We start from the raw sequence: 21,028 nt of genomic DNA, 5'->3' as shown, positions 1-21,028 counted from the left end.
TATTATTATTATTCAGTACCACTATGGAATTGCCTGATTCATCACAGGAGGCCCATCTTGATAACAAAAGTCTACCCTATGATTCCTTAAACCTGCTCAGTCTGCATCACAACATTATCAGGTCTTTTACCTCTGGCGATGACCACCTCATCTTTGTTTCTTCCCATTATTCTGCTATCTGAAATCTCTTCTCAGTGTCAATCTTGTATATTCTCTCATCATTTTAAATGCCATCATATCATCCCTTCATCTTCTATCCACCTAGCTATGCAGTTAGCATGCCTTCAGTCTGTTCTCATAACCAACATTGTACAGCTTTGATATAATTTTATCTGCTTCTGTGCCCACTCCAAGAGGTTAATTTATTCCTTTCAAGTACTGATGATCAGATCTGAGCATAACAATCCTGATTTGATCTAATCAGGGCTTTATACAATGGAATCATCACGAATTATCACTCTTCTATTTCTGCTGGTCAGTGTCCTCTCAATATCACAACACTCCTCTGGGTTACCTTCTCCACTTTCTTGAATGTTCTCTAAATTTCAAATTTCTGTCAGTGATAACCCAAAGATCTCATGCCTTCTGCACATCCTTTGATATAGTTCCACCAATATAGTATGTAGTTTTCCATCAGTGGATGCTAAATTCAAGACTTTACATTTGGTTTCATTAAACTGACATCAGGGTGCTTAAGGGTCAAAGCTGTATAACTGAGAGGAGACCTCCACATAGCCTTTAAAGGAATGCGGAGAACCGACCAGGGCTTCTGACCTAATGTCCAATCCTCACCTTCTCGTGGTGCACCCTGTTAGGTATCTACTTTGATACTGAACGAACGAGGATGGGTTGGCAATTTGGGATTTAACCGACCAAATTGTATTCTTATTGGTTAAACCAAAATAAAAAATGATGGTACAACATGACAAAATTTCATACCGGCTGGGGCGTCGCCCGGTTAAACAAGGCCCCCGTTGTTTTCGCCAGGGAACCAGGGCGAACAGCGAAAAGTCAGCTACTGGAACAAATCTGAAAACAAACCCCAACTCAACATCACCAGAGTTAAAGATCGGTACAATCAACGTAAGAAGCCTGAATGGCAAAGAAATGGAGCTAGCCGAGGAATTAGATAAGTACCAGATCGACATAATAGGGGTGACTGAAACAAAAAAGACCAAAACTGGTGAGATCTTTCTGAGCAATAAATACAAAATGTTATATCCAGGCAATGACAATCAAGGAAAAGAAGGAGTAGCCATAGTATTCAACAAGATACGAGGCTAATCTTCTTGAATGGCAGTCAGTCTCAAGTAGAGTAATGTGGGCAAATATGAGAATGGGGAACTGGACAATGAGACTTATTTGTGCCTATGGTCCCACAGAAGGTTCTACTAAGTGGAGGAATTTTTTGAGGCTTTAGAAAAAGCAACTGACACAATGAAAAAGGAAAAGTTGGTCCTTGTTGGGGATCTAAATAGCAGAGTAGGAAATGATTGTGAGATACACAAAAATATTTTGGGAAAATTTGGAGAAAAGAGCAAAGCTAATAATAATGGCAAATATCTGTTGGATTTCTGCTCAGGACATGGACTGGTTATTACTAACACCATGTTCCAACATAAAAATTTGCACAAATTCACATGGAGAGAAGAGGCTAAGAATAAGAAAAGTCTCATTGACTGTTATTGTTGATAGTGATGTTTTCTCCCTGGTGCAGGACACCAGAGTGTACAGAGGATTTGAAATTGGAAGTCATCATTATTTAGTCTTGAGCAGGATAAAATTGAATTTCATATTGAAAAGAATAACATGTAAGAAAGTTTTAAAGCGAATAAAAGTTGAGCAGCTCTCAGATGTGAACTGTTGACTAAAATACAGAAAGATTTTTGAAAAGAAAATGAAAGACTTTGAGAACAGGAGATTCATTGGCAAACTCTGAAGAAAACATTGATTGATTCTGCCAGAGAGGCATGTGGTGAAGTTGTGTGCAAGGATAAAAAAATCAGAACTCCCTGGTGGACACAGGAAGTTAAAGAGGCAGTGAAGGAAAAGAAGAAAGCATATCAAAAGTTCCTGGCAAATAAGTCAGCTTTTACTCTTACGGAATACAGAGACAAATGTAAGAAAGCTAAACAGTGTGTAAAACTAGCTAAACAAAAGTCATGGGAGGACTTTGGCAAGAATATAGAAAATAAATATCAAGAAGGTGGCAAAATATTCTGGAGGTTGTTGAAGAAGCTTAGGAATGGAGGAAAGAGTGCTGTAAAAGGAGTTAGAGATGATAAAGATGACATGAAAATGGGAGAAAAAGATATCCTTGAAGTATGGAGTAAATACTTTGAAAAACTGCTAAATGAAACAAGCAGTGATGACAGCACATTGATAAAAAACACTGACCAGGCATGCAGTCAGGAATACATATCCATACTTGAAGTAGAAAAAGCCATCAAAGGCTTGAAATGTGGAAAGGCAGCAGGAGTAGATGATATTCGACCAGAAATGCTGAAGTATGGTGGTATGAAAGTCTTACAGTGGCTGCACTGCATAATTCAGAAAGCCTGGACAGAGGGACGAATTCCCGATGATTGGAGTAGAGCTCTCATAGTACCCATATATAAAAAGGGAAATAAAACTGAATGTGAGAATTATAGACGTATTTTCCTACTGAGTGTTCCTGGCAAGATCTATGCAAGTATACTTGAGAAACAGTTGAGAAGAATTGTGGAAGAAAAGCTTGGTGAAGAGCAAGCTGGATTCAGGCCAAATAGAGGCTGTCAGGATCAGATCTTCACTTTACGACAAATAGTCGAGAAAGCATGGGAATATAGCAAAGATCTGTATTTAAGTTTTGTCGATTTGGAAAAGGCATATGACAAGGTGCCAAGAGAGAAGCTATTCAATACGCTACAGCTATATGGTGTCAATGGGGCATTATATCAAGCAATACTTAGTCTTTATTTGAGTTGTAAGTCAGCAGTTAGAATTGAAGGAAGTACAGGAAGATGGCTTAATGTTAAATCTGGTGTGAGACAAGGATGTACATTATCCCCTCTGTTATTCATTATCTATATGGATCACATTATGATGGAAAGTGGTATTAAACCTGACATCAAAATTGGAGATGATATTAATGTCAGCTCTTTGCTTTATGCGGATGATGTTATACTTCTAAATAAATCCGCTACAAGTCTGCAAGATTCTCTGACTAAATTGAATAGCTGTTGTAATAGATATGGTATGAAGGTCAGCAATAAAAAGACAAAGACAATGAAAATAGGCAGAATCATCGAAAATGTCAACTGTGTTGTGAATGGAGAACCTGTGGAACAAGTAAAACATTTCAGCTACTTAGGCACAATTTTTACTGAAGATGGTAAATTAAATATAGAAATAGACAACAGAATCAGCCAAGCTGGTATGGTGGGAAGTCAATTGAATAAATTCATATGGAATAAGAGAGAAATTAGTCGGAACACTAAATTAGCTGTATACCAGACAGTGTTCAAACCAGTTTTAACTTATGGATCTGAGAGCTGGGTCAGAAGTAAAACACTTGACTAAAGACTAGAGACCGCAGATATGAGAGGCCTGAGAAAGATTAGAGGCGTGAACAGATGGCATCAATGGCAATATCATATTAAAAATTAGGATATTAGGAAAGAACTTGACATTGTCAGCATCCAGGAATGCGTTAGCAGAGCTAATCTCAGATGGTATGGTCACTTAAACAGAATGGGAGAGGAAAGATTAGCAAAACAAGTGTTCTTTGCCAGGTTGGCAGGAAAACGACCCAGAGGATGACCAAGATGTAGGTGGATTGATACGGTACAAAGTGCCTTAGAGGATAGAAATATAAGATCTGATAATGTTGGAGTCTTGACAAGTAACAGACTGATTTGGAGGAAAATTGTAGATAGGAAGTTAGTAATGATGTAATTTTTTCATGTAGTACTGTCATATCCTGTACACCCCTTGAAGGTACATGGCAAGAATTTGATGATGATGATGATAATAATCTGACATCCCATTCATTCATTTACACCAGCATACTGAAATTCTCCTGAAGGACCACAACATCAACATTATTACAAATGAACCTTTCAGGCTTTGCATCATCTGCAAACTGAATATCTCTCTGCAATCCGACACCATCATTGAGATAAAAGTTAAACAGCAAAGGTCCTAGTACTGAGTCCTGTGAAACCCAATTGTGACCTTTCATTTCTTTGTTATTTCTCTGATATCTATCAATCAATCAATCTCCTGTCTAATTCACTAATCTGATATCTAAATTCACTTGGTGCAACTTATATATCAGATTATCATGTGGTATCTTGTCAAATGCCTTTGTAAAATCCAGAATAATGGCACTATATATTTTCCCCTCATCAATCACTTTTGTTACTTTATAATAAAAGGCATCAGATTACTAAAATAAAAGCTTCCCTTAACAAATCAATGCTGACCCTCACAGATAACATTATCCTCATCTGCCTAATGCTTTATATGATCTTTCACTAATTCCTCCAAAATCTTACATTGTGGTTGTGGCCAGTGATAGCAGTGGCCCTTTACTTTTTCCTCTTTTTTCTGCTACTTTCTTCCTCTATTCTTTACTCTACTTCTCCTAAGTTTTCTTGCTGTTGTTTCCTTTCAGACCACCAACACTCAGCCATTGTGTTTGCTGTACAGTGTGTGTATGACATACGGAAAGGGGATTCTGGTAGTCTTGCACTTTCTGACCACCAACACTCAGCTATTGTGTTTGCTGTGTGTGCGTGACATATGGAAAGTGGGATTCTGGTAGTCTTGCACTACTTTGGCCTCTGTTTCAGTAAGATGGCAGTCTTGGATGGCTCAATCAGCTAGCGAGCTTGCTTGCAAGGATCAAGAGTGTTGCAATAAGTCTCCTACTCCATGGTTTGAGGACAGGGCTCAAGGCTTGCTATGGTGCTAGTGTATTGTCCAGGGTAGCCTTGGTGTTCCACTCCTGAGCACGGTTATTGCTTGCTGGTCAGAGGGTGTCCAAGGTAGGTGTCTGATGACTAATAAAAAATTTCTTGAATGAATTCTTCAATCCTCAAATATTTCAGTGGCTCTTGCAAGCTCCTAACTAAATACTGATATCATAAATACATCATTTGATAACAGTAGTAAGAAACAAAAAAAATGCGATACCAGTATGAATATATTGGTTTTACTCATTATCCATGCAACAAGTGAAAAGCCAGTATGGAAAATGTCACCCCTCTTTATTCAAAAGGGTTTAGAAGGACTGCAGCCCATCCCAAAACAGTTAAGAAACTATGTTCTGGTGATATCTTCATGGAAACATCATTTCATCAACATTCTGAAAAACTACTAAAAACAACATCAATGGGTGGAATACCAAACATAGTAACTCATAAAACATTCAATTATTGTAAAGGAGTAATATTAAAATGAAATCTCCTTGATGCTCCTGATGTGTTCAGAGTTTAAAGATCAGGAAGTGTCAGGTATAAGCTCATATTGATATGTTGGGATGGTCACCTGGTTCTGACAAGGAACATCATCCTTATTTTTGATACACCTAAGCCTACAACATCTGCAATAGCAGGGTATCTTAATTGTGACTCTACTATCTGAGCCCAATGTGGTTGTTAAGAGTATGGTAACAAATCTTTCTCTGCAAAGAAAGCTAAATTTGTCAACTGTCAGGAAGATCATCCAGCTTACTCCCATGCATGTCAGAAGTGGAAAGATAAAAAAAGAAATACAAAAGGTTAAAACAAAATTTATTCACATCAGGATGCAAGAAATTGATATGTTTCCTCCATTGCCACCACATATGTCCCGAGAAGGTGTTAAGAAAATGTCAACAGCAACTCAAACTCATATGTCTATTCCACCATCTGATAATTTCACCAGACATCAGCAGCATTTTCCTATCCTACCCCTCCTCAAATTCCTTTCACAAAAAAAGCAAAGCAGATAAACAACAAATCCAATTTTCTCACAAAACAATAAATAAAAGCTGCTTTGCTTAAATGCCATCCAACTGCTGTTGGACCTGACAACATTAATTGCAAGATGATACAAGATCTGTCATCATCATCCATGGATGAACTATTGCACCTTTACAACAGAATTTTCTGTGAGAGAATATTTCTCGATATGTGACACAAAGCAATTATAATTGCTTTTCCTAAGCTAGGGAAGGATTCAAAATTCCCAAATAAGTAATGTCCAATTGCTCTGACAGATGTATATGCAAGATTCTGTAAAAAATTGTTAGCTCTCATGTTTTATTGTTTCTGGAGAGGAAACAATCTTTTTTATCAGAATGCAGTCTGTATTCTGATAAAATGGCATCTCTAATGGATAGGGGCATCCATTAGAGATGCCTTCCTAAAATGCGAACATCTAGTATTTGGTTTTGTTTGATATGAAAAAAGCATATGGCACTGCTTGGAGATTTGGAATACTGAAAGCTTACATAATTTTGGTCTCAGAGGAAATCTCCTTCTTTTTATGAAATCTTCTTATCTAACTATCCAAATCCGAGTGGGAACTGCCCTCTCCCAATCTTATAACCAAGAGGAAGTCCCACAAGGTTTCTGTTTTAAGTGTCATGCTTATTGTAATCTAGGTCAACTTAATAACAGAACAACTTCCTCCAATAGTAATTTTTTCTGTGTGGATGTCTTTACCATCTTCTGTAAAACCCAATTGTGACCTTTCATTTCTTTGTTACTTCTCTGATATCTATCAATCAGTCAGTCTTCTCCAGTCTAATTCACTAATTTGATATCTAAATCCATTTAGTGCAACTTATATATATTAGGTTATCATGTGGTACCTTGTCAAATGCCTTGGTAAAATCCAAAATAATGGAACTATATACTTTTCCCATAATATGAGGGTCATAGAAAGAAGGCTGAAGCAAGCCATTAACTATCTCCCAAAATGCAGTTGCAAATGGGTTCAGAATTTCACAGCAGAAGACATTTGTGTGTATTTTTGCTGCAGACATAGTCATCACTCTGACCCAATACGCCAATTAGGACAATCACTAATCCCAGTTAGAGAAGAAGCCAGGTTCTTGGAACTGACATGTCATAGTAAACTCATTTTCTTCTCTCCCATACATCATTTATGAGACAAGTGCCAAAAAGCAATGAACTGTGTACCCTGTCTTCCATCCACTGCAGCTGATGAATGTTCGTTGCTCATTTGTAAGATTAAAACTTGACTACAGGTCCAAAGTCAAAGCCTATGTTCTGCCAGGGATAGCTAGACCCCATTCACCATCAGAATTACAACTGGAGCATTTTGCATATCATCTATTCCTAGTCTCCGTTGAGGTAAACAAACCACCTTTGTCACCTTCAATGCCAACAGCTGTCTCTGTTATATTCAACAAAAATAAAATCCCTGCCAGACCACCCCATGTGGCCAGCTATCTTACATCCACAATGGAAGAATCTTTACAACACTTGATATACTACCATAAAACACTTTGGTTTTATAGATAAAAGCTCTGTAAATAGTGGTAGACAACATAGCTCAGATGCCACCAAATAAACTTCCACCATGGTAATCATATATGTCAGCATGTAGCTTGTCTTTTAGCAGGCTACCTAAATTTTCTGTCCCTACTTTCATCTACCAGCAACTCTACAAAGCCTATAGAACTGATTGTTTTGTTTTTATGCTTGTCTACACAGATGGCACAAAATTGAATGACCTAGTGGGATCTTCTGCTGTCATTCTAGACAACATTATATCTACAAAAATCCCACCAGAGTGTAACACCTTTACAGCTGAGCTGTATGTGATAGGACTTGCACTAAAATATATCATATTCCATTGCTACCAGAGGTGAATAATATATTCACACCTGCAAAGTTCTCTTCACGCAATAAGAAGTCTAGATCTCCAGAAACATCAAGTGCTTTCTCTGTCTATCTCTCTTTCTCAAATCAACACCTCCTCTTTCAGTTATGGATGCTACACTTCGATGTACACTTCTCTTTTATTCCAAGTCATGTTGGGATTAAGGGAAACAAACTGGCAGGTACTGCTAGGTCAGCTTGTTCCTCAAAGATTGACCATCTGCCTGTACCACATACAGATTACTGGTAGATTATCAGTCATAATCTTCTATCCCAGCGGCAGTTATCTTGGGACACTAATAATAAACTCTTCACATTAAGCTGGAAATTAAATTCTGGCTGTATAGCCTGCACAGAGTTCAATCAGAAGAAGTTGTTCTTTCTTGACTGCACATAGGTCATAGTCAGCAGTGTGAATTTTATGATGCCAGACTATTCATCACTCATATTTTAATTGACTGCCTCATTTTGGCAATGAGTGCAGCCATTATTTTAGCTACTTTTATCAACTGTTTGAGCCACGGTACACTCAGGCAGATTTTATCAGACTCTGGTTTTTAAATTTTTACAGAGTATTAATCTTTACCATCTCATATAACTTAGTGTATATATGCTTTTAAAAAAACTACTTTTCATATAACTTTTATGAATTTTGATCTGTCATACCCATCTGTTACATTTGTTTTTCTATGCTGATTTTTTGTTGTTTTTACTTATTTATTATCTAGTATATTTTAAAAAATATTTTATTATTATCATACGGGCAACTCGATGGATTCTTGAACCTATTAACAGAAAAAGCACTCCCAGCTGACTCAGCCAAACCATTTCACTCATTCACAACTCTTTTTTTTTTATTTCGATTATGTTGACCTGATAGTTTTTAGGCCTATATATGGTGTTTATTTATTACATGTGTTCTGGTGCAGCATGACCATGTCCTTGTCCTGTTAAAACCCAAAAACAAAGCAGCAAGCAAATTCCAGGAGCATTAGGAATAAAAAGGATGAGTTTGTGGCATTGATTGACTCACTTTCTCTGAAGCTTGTTGGTATCAGTGGAGCTTAGTTACTAAGGCAGATATTCTGACAGTACAAAAATTGAAGAGTATAACATATTTGGCAGGATAGGAAAGGTAAATGGGATGGTTGCATGTTATTCATTTGAAGAGATGAATTGTGCCCTCTCACAGTAGATAAGTCAAAGGAAATGATTGTCTTGGTTAGCATAAATGATTTGAGAGGTGAGAAGTATTCTATGAGGTAGGATGTAAAGGAGTTGTTAGAAGAGGCAAAACTGAAGACTGAGAAGGTGAAGATTGTAAGCCTCCTACTGTGCTATAATAGAGGCGAACTGAAAAGGAAGTCATTGCTAGCTAATGAATTAAATGAAAGAAAGAGAGAGAGCTTTGTTCATGAAGCATGCTGAGGTGCAAATTCAGGAAAACTTAAGCAATTAGGGAGGAAGCAGGTGAGTTTGTGTGAGAGCACCCATGAGGCAAATGAGTGTGAGAATGACCAAGTGTCGAATCTAGTTTCTCAAGCAAAAATATTGAATATTGCTTGCTATGGAGAGAGAGAGAGAGAGGTTGAAAAAATGTGGATTCAGAATTTGGTGAATAGGAGGAAAAGAGGTGATATGATAGAGACATTTAAGTTAGTGAGAGGATTTCTTTTGGATTAATCCAGATGAGATTTTAAAAAGAATAGAAGGTGAGAGGGGGAAAAACTAGAGGTCATATGCCTGGAAGTTAAGTAAGCGTGTGTTGAAGAAGGGGGGGGGGGGGTGAGAAGTAGATTTTTTACATGGAGAATTGTCAGTGAATGGAATGCATTACTAGAATGTGTTGTTAATGCAAGGGATGTTAAGGATTTTAAGATTCGGTATGATAAATATTTGAAAATTGAACATTTTAATGAACCTCCCATGATGAGTCAGCCAAATCCATGGAGGGTGCAATAATAATAATAAAGGTAGGTGATAGCCTAAAGAGATGCTGCAGTTTCTATATACTAATGACAAAAGTATCAGGAACAAGAGAGAGAGGAGTTTTTGGCATTGGCTAGTGCAACTCTGCCAAAATTTATAGACATTAGTAAGGCTTGGCTAATGGCAGAGGCAGTTACAGAGATAGAATGTGAAGGGTTTAGTTTTGAGGGAAACTTATGCCATTGTATTATAGATTATCTACATGTAAACACAAGGAAAAGTATTATTTAATAAATATACTGCTAAATATTTCAGTTTGAAATTAACAAACTATCATCAGTGGCTTAAACAGTTTTTACAAGGTAGAATGCAAACAATTGATTTATTCAAAATAGTACGAGCTGCGTAATGTTAAGTTGCTAATAGCATTATGCTTTCACTGAAGAAAAGGTTAGTCATAAAAGAATAAAATAAATTGCATAAATAATTATATAATTTATATTATCATACAAAAACTTAATTTATAATATCATACTAAACAGATCATTGTAAATATCATTATTGGCCTTAATTTTTTTTTTTTTAAGGTGTTATTCGGATCAAACTTTCCCATATTTTTGACAAGGTTAGGCAGTCATTCCGATTCAAGTTAGGGTGGTGAAGTAAGGCCTCGGCACTCTCTTTAAATAGGCCTTTGAATTTATGCCAACATCTGTATAGAAGGTGAGTTTTAGACCAGAAAATATTGTGGTCTGCCTCTATTCCATGTTGCGCCAATCCAGACTTATCGGATTGGTTGTGAAGAATATAAGATTGATGTTCTTGTATTCTTTTTTCTATTGAACGTCCAGTTTGTCCAAAGTAGGAAAGTTGGCAGTCACATGGAACTTGGTATACACCAGGAAGAGACATAGTTTAGTGTTTATCTTCAGATGATGAGAAATATGTGGATAGTTTATTAATAGGAATATAAGTAACTATTAAATCATATTATTATTATTATTATTATTATTATTCAGGCCTCCAAGGAGTCAAAAGACTCATCGAGGGAGGTCCTTCCTAAGACATAAAGTCTGTCAAGACTCATCGAGGGGAGGTCCCCACCTGAGAAACACAAAGTTTATCATACCACTCTTTAAAGTCACTGACCGTTCTCGCTCCCACCACTCCATCAGGCAATGCATTCCACGGCTCAACCACCCTCCACACAAAGAAACCACTCCTTACCCTCTTGCTCACAGTTTCCTTTCGTAACTTCCAGGGATGGCCTCTTGTCATCACTCCTTCCCGCTGATCAACCAAGTGAAAGAACTCCCCAGTGTCAACCCTGTAACCACCTCTCAACAGTTTAAAAGTCTCAATCATATCACCTCTCCTTCTTCTATCCGCCAAACTCTGCAGTCCACATTCTCTCAGCCGATCCTCATAACTATCATTGTACAGTCCTGAAACCATCTTTGTCATCCGTCTTTGTATCCTTTCCACAGTTAATTTATCCCCTTCAAATCCTGGGGACCAAATCTGAGAACAATAGTCCAAGTGTGGTCTGATCAGAGACTTATACAACGGAATGATAACCCTCTTATCTCTGCAGGTCAGTGTCCTTCTCATAATAGCAGCAATCCTCTGTGTTACCTTCACCACCTTTGCAATATGTCCCCTAAACTTCAGGTTTCTATCAATCATCAACCCCAGATCTCTTGTCTCCCCTACTTCCTCCAGTATAACTCCTCCCATAGAGTATGCAGCATCCCATCGATGTTTCCCAAACCTCAAGACCTTACATTTTGCTGCATTAAACTGAAAACCCCCATTCATTTGCCCATCTATCTAGATTATTTAATTCCTCTTGCAGGGCTACCACATCTGCGCTATTACTAATAATCCTTCCCAGCTTCGCATCATCCGCAAACAACTGAATATCCCCCTGCAATCCATTGGCTATGTCATTGATATAAAGGTTAAACAATATAGGTCCTAGTACTGAGCCCTGTGGGACCCCACTTGTAACCCTCTGCCTCCTGGAAACTGCTCCACCATACACAACTCTCTGATACCTATCAGACAGCCAATCCTGAATCCAGTTGACCAATCTGACATCCAGACCCATGTGCTGCAACTTAAATATCAGCTTATCATGTGGCACCCTGTCAAATGCCTTCGCCAAGTCTAAGAAAATTGCAGTATATGCCTTTCCCTCATCTAATGCTCTTGTAACTTTATTATAAAAGGCTAGCATATTGCTAAAACAAGAGCGTCCTTTCACAAATCCATGTTGATTCTCACAGATAACATTACCCTCATCTGCCCAATGCTGTACACGATCCCTCACTACTTTCTCCAAGATCTTAACAACTACTGATGACACACAGACTGGCCTATAATTAGACACTTCCAGTCTGTTACCACCCTTATGCAATGGCACTATCTTACCTTCCTTCCATTCCCTGGGCACCTTTGCCAAAGCCAGACTTTCATTGTAAAGCCACGTTAAAGGTATTGTCAATTCGCTAGCACATTCTCTCAAAACTCGTGGTGAAATACCATCCAGTCCCACAGCTTTACTGACATCCAGAGTACTCAGTATCTGAAACACACTCTCCTCCTGTACCTCCAGACCTCGTACCAGTCCTATCCCTCTAGCATTAAAACTGACTCCTCTAGGATGAAATACTCCAATAAAGTGTTCATTGAACAATTCCACTATGTCCTCTGCATCAGTCACTCTATTCCCATTTTTATCCCACAATATCATTCTTCGACAGTCATTTCTGCTCCTACTGGCCACATAGCTAAAAAATTCCCTAGGATTTTCTTTGGATCTTAGGGCCAATCTCCTCTCATATTCCAGTTTCGCTTTCCTTACCACACGAGTCACTCTTCTGGCCTGTGTCTTATATTCTTCACCCATCCTCTCTTCACCTGTCTCCTTATATCTCTTCCATAGCCTCTTTTTCGCATGCAGTTCCTGTTTAATGTTGTTTGTCATCCACTTTACTCCAAATTGCGCCCTCTTCTTCACTCGTGGTATACAACTTACCATTGCTGATAACAAATATTCTTTCACAATTTCCCACTCACTGGTGATATCCCGGCCGTCCAATTCCTCCCTCCATGAAACTTCCCGAAGTTGACGTCTAAGACTATTATAATCACCTGCCTTATAATTCCACATAAGTTCCCGTCTCTTTGATACTCCTGCATGTCTATTCATTTTCCATGTCAACACCATATGGTCACTCTCTCCAACTGGTGGGAGAGACGTCAACTCAGTTATTATCAACTCTTCTGATGCTATAACCAAATCCAAAATTTTTGAACCTCTTGTTCCCTCTGTTACATGTTGCCTAAGACATTTGTCCCTCAAGAATTCTAGAAATTCCATTCCCCTATTGTTACATGCATGTTCCTCTCTCCAATTTATACTACTGAAGTTAAAATCTCCCATAACAATCATTCTTCTTGCACTTGCCAAACTTAGCTGTCTAAACATCTCCTGGTCCCCATCCTCTGTGCTCCTGGGTCTGTAGCAACACCCCACTAAATATCCTGTCTTGCCTACCTCTAGCTCACACCATACGCTCTCAAAATCATTTGTCTCACTTCCTTCCAAATTCTCCACTCTTAGAGGACATAGGTCATCACTTATCATAAGCAGCACCCCACCACCACGCTTTCCCCTCCTATCCTGACGAAAAATGCTATACCCAGCGACTTCTATTCCTGTTTTTATATCCTCTTCTGTCAACCACGTCTCAGTGATCGCAATAATTTTTGGCCAGGCTGATGCTATCTGCGCCACCAATTCCTCTCCCTTATTCCGGATACTCCTGGCATTAGTATACAGCATATAAATGCCATTGTTTCTATACCCAGCCTTATCCCTTCTAGACTCCACTGGGCTCAGTGTTACCTGACATTGTCTCCCTTCTCCCAAGTATCCATTCCCACAAGAGGCCACCCCTGCTATCATCCTCCCTGGGACACACTGACTCGTTCAGAACAGCAATCTCTCCAGATGCCTACGCATACAACTCCTCTCTTTCCTCAAACGCACTCCAAGCATCCACATATACCAGTCCTCTCTTGTCACACATTCTCGCTATTATGCCATTCAATATCACCGCTCTTCTGCTCAGCTCATCATTATCATACCTAGGCAACACGCACACTATTTTTCCTCTCTCTGTCTTCTTCCGTACAGTCTCAAGCAAAAATCTCATATCTCTCGCTGCCCGACTTACATTACCACTCAAGTCATTCGTTCCCACCATCACAATCATCTCATCCACCCTTTCACCTCTCTTAATTGCCATAGCCACCCTTTCTATTGTTCCTCCTGGCAAACACTCCTCACGCATCCTATCTTGAACACCACGGATCATTGAGTCGCCATACATTATACCTCTTACCATTCCCTCGCTCCTATTGTTTCCATTCTCTCTTCTTTCATTCCCATACCTCTCTCTTCTACTGTTTTCATTCTCTCCTCTTCTAGCACTCCCATACATCTCTCTCATTCCCTCTCTCCTACTGTTTCCATTTTCTCCACTTCTAACACTTCCATATCCCTCTCTCATTCTGTCTCTCCTACTACTGTTTCCATCCGCTCGTCTTCTAGCATTCCCATACCTCTCTCTCATTCCATCTCTCCTACCGTTTCCATTCTCTCCTCTTCTAGCACTTCCATATCTCTCTCTCATTCCGAATTATTCCATATTTCCTCAGAATTCTTGAAATAGGCTCTGAGATGCCGGAGATGTATCGGATTGGAACTCGATGTATTGATTCTTTGTTGTTTTGGTTGGGTTTGTAGGAGTCAAGCAGATGTTGTGTAGTTCTTTCGGAGATACCATTAATTTCATATATTGTTTGATAGTAGAGAGTTCTTTCTGTAAATGATGAGGAGTTCAACAGTTAGTTCTAGCTCGTCGAATTAAACATTTTCTGATTCTTCTCTTTTGAGAAGAATGATGTACAGAATTTTTAATTGATGAGTAAAAATGCAGTGATCCCATGTTTCTTTCCCTATTCTTTTTCCTGCATGTTTTTTGCTATTACTCTTTTGTGTGGATAATTAATTTCTGCTTCTAGCAATTTTGTGTTTATCCATCGTGTTCCTTTCTTGTCTTTGATTATTGTTTCAATGTTTTCATCCCAGTTTCTTATATCCCCTTCTCCTCTCCATTTACTTTTTTGTTCCAAGGCATTCTGTTGCTGCATTTATTAATATGGTTTTTAACTTATTCAATTTGATTTTGATATCATCATCTTTTTATTTGTTCTATTTTTTTTCATTTATTCTTTGCAAAAAAAAAGGTAGTTAATAAAATAATTCGGGTACTTAATAAAGGTAGTTCAGAGTTGAAGTGACAGAGAAGTGGCATTATCTGTCACTTCACCAAATATAAAATGTTTATCTTCAGAATAACAAGAATAATATGGAAAACAATATTAATTTATACTATTATTATTATGATTATATGAATGGAGTCAAAAGACTAATCAATGCTAACCATTATTCACACAATTATTTTGTACCTCTCCTTAAACCCATTCAACCTCCAGGCACTGACAATTAGCTCTGGTGATCCATTTCACCCATTCACCACTCTCCAACTGATAAACATAGTCTGTACACCCTTACTCAGCACAATCTTACACAACTTCCAGGGGTGATCCTTTCTTTCCTCCCTACTTGTCATCTGGTGAAAAAATTTTGTTTGTGTCAATCTTATACAATCTCATAAGTAAGTTTCCCAATAAGTTTCCATCACATCCCCTCTCAGCTTACTGTCATCTAAACTTTGCATCCACACTCCTCAGTCTATCCTCATAGGGAAAAATTTTGCAGATCTGTCATCATCTTGGTCACCATCATCATCAAATTCCTGCCATGTACCCTCAAGGGGTGTACAGGATATGATAGTACTACATGAAAAATTTACATCATTACTAACTTCCTATCTACAATTTTTCTCCAAATCAGTATGTTACTTGTCATGACTCCAACATTATCAGATCTTATATTTCTATCACCTAAGGCACTTTGTACAGTATCAATCCACCTATATCTTGGTCTTCCTCTGGGTCGTTTTCCTGCCAACCTGACAGAGAACACTTGTTTTGCTAATCTTTCCTCGCCGCATATCACCTGAGATTAGCTCTCCTAACGCATTCCTGGATACTGACAATGTCAAGTTCTTTCCTAATATCCTTGTTTTTAATATGACATTGATGCCATCTGTTCATGCCTCTAATCTTTCTCAGGACTCTCATATCTGTGGTCTCTAGTCTTTGGTCAAGTGTTTTACTTTTGACCCAGCTCTCAGATCCATAAGTTAAAACTGGTTTGAACACTGCCTTGTATACAGCTAATTTAATGTTCCGATTAATTTCTCTCTTATTCCATATGAATTTATTCAGTTGACTTCCTACCATTCGAGCTTTGTTGATTCTGTTGTCTAGTTCCATATTTAATTTACCATCTTCACTAAAATCATGCCTAAGTAGCTGATATGTATTACTTGTTCCACAGGTTCTCCGTTCACAACGCAGTTGACATTTTCTACGATTCTGCCTATTTTCATTGTCTTTGCCTTTTTATTGCTGACCTTCATACCATATCTATTACAACAGTTATTCAATTTAGTCAGGGAATCTTGCAGACTTGTAGTGGATTTATTTAGAAGTATAACATCATCCACATAAAGCAAAGAGCTGATATTAACATCTCCAATTTTAATATCATGTTTGATACCACTTTCCTTCATAATGTACATCCTTGTCTCACACCAGATTTAACATTAAACCATCTTCCTGTACTTCCTTCAATTCTAACTGCTGACTTACAACTCAAGTATTACTTGATATAATGATATACTTAATTGATATATTAAGTATTGCTCAAGACTAAGTATTGCTTGATATAATGCCCCATTGACACCATATAACCATAGCGTATTGAATAGCTTCTCTCTTGGCACCTTGTCATATGCCTTTTCCAGATCGACAAAACTTAAATATAGATCTTTGTTATATTCCCATGCTTTCTCAACTATTTGTCGTAAAGTGAAGATCTGATCCTGACAGCCTCTATTCTGCCTGAATCCAGCTTGTTCTTCACCAAGCTTTTCTTCCAAAATTCGTCTCAACCGTTTCTCAAGTATACTTGCATAAATCTTGCCAGCAACACTCATTAGGGAAATATGAGAGCTCTCTCCAATCATCGGGAATTCGTCATTCTGTCCAGGTTTTCTGAACTATGCAGTGCAGCAACTGTAAAACTTTTATACCACCATTCTTCACCATTTTTGGTCGAATATCATCTACTCCTGCTGCCTTTCCACATTTCAAACCTTTGATGGCTTTTTCTACTTGAAGTATGGATATGTATTCCTGACTGTATGCCTGTTGAGTGTTTTTTACCACTGTGCTATCACTGCTTGTTTCATTTAGCAATATTTTGAAGTAATTACTCCATACTTCAAGGATATCTTTTTCTCCTGTTTTCATGTCACCTTTATCATCTCTAACTCCTTTTACAACACTCTTTCCTCCATTTCTAAGCTTCTTCAACATCCTCTAGAATATCTTACCACCTTCTTGATATTTATTTTCTATGTTCTTGCCAAAGTCCTCCCATGACTTTTGTTTAGCTAGTTTTGGACAGTGTTGTAAAGAGGCAGTGAAGGAAAAGAAGAAAGCATATCAAAAGTTCATGGCAAATAAGTCAGCTTTCTTACATTTGTCTCTGTATTCTCTTAAGAGCACAAGCTGACTTATTTGCCAGGAACTTTTGATATGCTTTCTTCTTTTCCTTCACTGCCTCTTTAACTTCCTGTGTCAACCATGGATTTCTGATTTTTCTATCCTTGCAGACAACCTCACCATATGCCTCTCTGGCTGAATCAATCAGGATTTTCTTCAAGGCTTGCCACTGAATCTCCAAGGTTTGATTCCTGTTCTCAAACGCTTTCATTTTTTCTTCAATAATCTTTGTGTATTTTAGTCCACAGTTCACATCTGAGAGCTGCTCAACTTTTATTCGCTTTAAAACTTTCTTACATGTTATTCTTTTCAATATGAAATTCAATTTTATCCTGCTCAAGACTAAATAATGATGACTTCCAATTTCAAATCCTCTGTACACTCTGCTGTCCTGCACCAGGGAGAAAACATCACTATCAACAATAACATAGTCAATGAGACTTTTCTTATTCCTTGCCTCTTCTCTCCATGTGAATTTGTGCAAATTTTTATGTTGGAACATGGTGTTAGTAATAACCAATCCATGTGCTGAGCAGAAATCCAACAGGTATTTTGCCATTATTATTAGCTTTGCTCTTTTCTCCAAATTTTCCCAAAATATTTTTGTATGTCTGACAATCATTTCCTACTCTGCTATTCAGATCCCCCAACAAGGACCAACTTTTTTTTTTTCATTGTGTCAGTTGCTTTCTCTAAAGCATCAAAAAATTCCTCCACTTCTACCTTAGTTCTGTGGGACCATAGGCACAAATAAGTCTCATTGTCCAGTTCCCCATTCTGATATTTCCCCACATCACTCTACTTGCGACATCCTGTCATTCAAGAAGATTAGCTTCATATTTAGTGTTGAATACTATGGCTACTCCTTCTTTTCCTGGATTGTTATTGCCTGAATATAACATTTTGTATTTATTACTCAGAAAGATCTCACCAGTTTTGGTCTTTTTTTTTTCAGTCACTCCTATTATGTCGATCTGGTACTTATCTAATTCCTCAGCTAGTTTCCATTTCTTTGCCATTCAGGCTTCTTATGTTGATAGTACCGATCTTTAACTCTGATGATGTTGAGTTAGGGTGTGTTTTCAGATTTGTTCCAGTAGCTGACTTTTTGCTGTTCACTCTGGTTCTCTGGCGAAAACAACAAGGGCCTCTCACCTTTCAAATGATTTGTGCCAGCCTAAAGAATTAACTCATTCACTTCATTCCTCTGAATACTTACAGCATTGCGAACATCCTTTATCTTTGCACTTGGAAAACATGCTTTTGTTCACTTTCCCATTAAGTATACTTCTTAGCATCTAATCCTCATACATAGTTTCTTGCACTTTTATGCTTTTCCCATTCACTCTTTCTTTCATTTTCCATCCTTCTGTATCACACGGCAATAGTTTCTCCAGTTGCATGAGCTCAGGTTTTTGTCCTGTGAAGATTCCACATAAGCATGTAATTTCTTTCCATGTTGACACCTCATCATCCACATTATTAGTTTCAAATACTTACTTCAAACTCTTATTCGTAATTTGTGCACTATCATTCACTGCTTAAGCTGCCACAACATTTTCACAATCCTGCCTTACATCCTTATTATCAGTAACATTATTTCTTCACGACTCACATTTCTTATACTTGCTTACAAACCATTTCCAACAAATATTTTCACCATTCTTACTCTCATACCACATACCATTCACTCTCAGCAATGAATACATTAAACACACTCTATATTGGACTAAATCCCGCTAGTTGAGATCAGTCAACATTGATGTCTTGTCACCATTTTTCTCGTATGTATAGGTGCCATAACACAAACAATATGAATAACTATACAGTCAAAATAAACAAAATACCACCAAATATATATAACACTTTTTCTAATATCTACTAAAAATAATCCTATATATACAATCCTAATAATTCTCTATGTCTGGTGGGATTTATTTCCTTCTCTTCTTAGTAATTTACTTGCAATGTATAATAGAGTGATAGCAGAATTAGATAAGGGAAATGGCTACACCATGATACTACTAGATTTTGCAATGAATTTGAGAGAATACTGCATGGAAAATTACTACAAAGCTAGGACAAATAGGAATGGATATGAGGCTGGCAGGATGGATGGCAGAGGGGAGGGGGGGCCGACATACTCAAAAGTAGTATATGGGGGAAGTGAAATCAAGACATATGAGGGTGAGTAGTGGAGAGCCTTGAGGTTCTGTACTAGAGCCACTGCTCTTTAATTTGCATATTAATCATATAGGGAAAGATTTAAGGGTGTCCCATTTGTTTGCTGACGAGAGAAAATTGGGGAGGACAATAGTTGATAAAGGTGATGTAGATATCCTGCAGGATGATTTAAATAAACTGGCAATGTGGGAAAAGAACAAAGGTTATCAATTTAATGTTGCAAAATGTAAGGTAATGCACCTTGGGATGAAATGAATATATACTTTGTATAATATTGGTGATACTAGATTGTTGAAAACTGACAATGTTAGGGATTTGAGGGTGATGGTCAATAGAGACTTGAAGTTAAGTGGGCATATTTCAAAAGTTGGCAAAATAGCTCAAAAGATTACTTCAGTGTTCAACAACACAGTGGCAAGTCAAGATATGGTGGGTAATATTCCTCTAAGGCTATACTTCAACCACATGTTGACTAGTGCACAGATTTGGAGATAGCAAAGAGAATTCAGAGGCATGTGACCAAGATGAGGGTGCTTAAGGGTCTAAGCTATATAACTGAGAGGAGACCTCCACATAGCCTTTAAAGGAATGCGGAGAACCGACCAGGGCTTCTGACCTAATGTCCAATCCTCACCTTTTCGTGGGGCACCCTATTGGGTATCTACCTGGATACTGAATGAAAGAGGATGGACTGGCAATTTGGGATTTAGCCGACCAAATTGTATTCTTATTGGCTTAAACCAAAATACAAAATGATGGTACAACATTACAAAATTTCAAGCTGACTGGGATGTTGCCCGGTTAAACAAGGCCCCTGTTGTTTTCGCTAGGGAACCAGGGCGAACAGTGAAAAGTCAGCTACTGGAACAAATCTGAAAACACACCCTAACTCAACATCATCAGAGTTAAAGATCGGTACTATCAACATAAGAAGCCTGAATGGCAAAGAAATGGAGCTAGCTGAGGAATTAGATAAGTACCAGATCGACATAATAGGAGTGAATGAAAAAAAAAAGGCAAAAACTGGTGAGTTCTTTCTGAGCAATAAATACAAAATGTTATATTCAGGCAATAACAATCCAGGAAAAGAAGGAGTAGCCATAGTATTCAACACTAAATATGAGGCTAATCTTCTTGAATGACAGGCTCTCGCAAGTAGAGTGATGTGGGGAAATATCAGAATGGGGAACTGGACATTGAGACTTATTTGTGCCTATGGTCCCACAGAACTAAAGTAGAAGTGGAGGAATTTTTTGATGCTTTAGAGA

The 21,028-nt window shown here is 37.9% G+C and overlaps 1 protein-coding gene across 1 annotated transcript in view; it reads left to right on the top strand.

Annotated features, from left to right (window-relative positions):
- Positions 1-21,028, top strand: part of LOC150107031 (MFS-type transporter SLC18B1-like) — a 195,076-nt gene that overhangs the window by 97,379 nt on the left and 76,669 nt on the right. The gene's annotated exons all lie outside the window — the stretch shown is intronic.

This window comes from Typopeltis vanoorti, chromosome 5, assembly GCF_054136105.1.
Source record: "Typopeltis vanoorti isolate ZY-2024b chromosome 5, IOZ_Tvanoo_1.0, whole genome shotgun sequence".
Lineage (NCBI taxonomy): Eukaryota > Metazoa > Arthropoda > Arachnida > Uropygi > Thelyphonidae > Typopeltis > Typopeltis vanoorti.
This window is presented reverse-complemented; position numbering and strand designations above follow the sequence as displayed.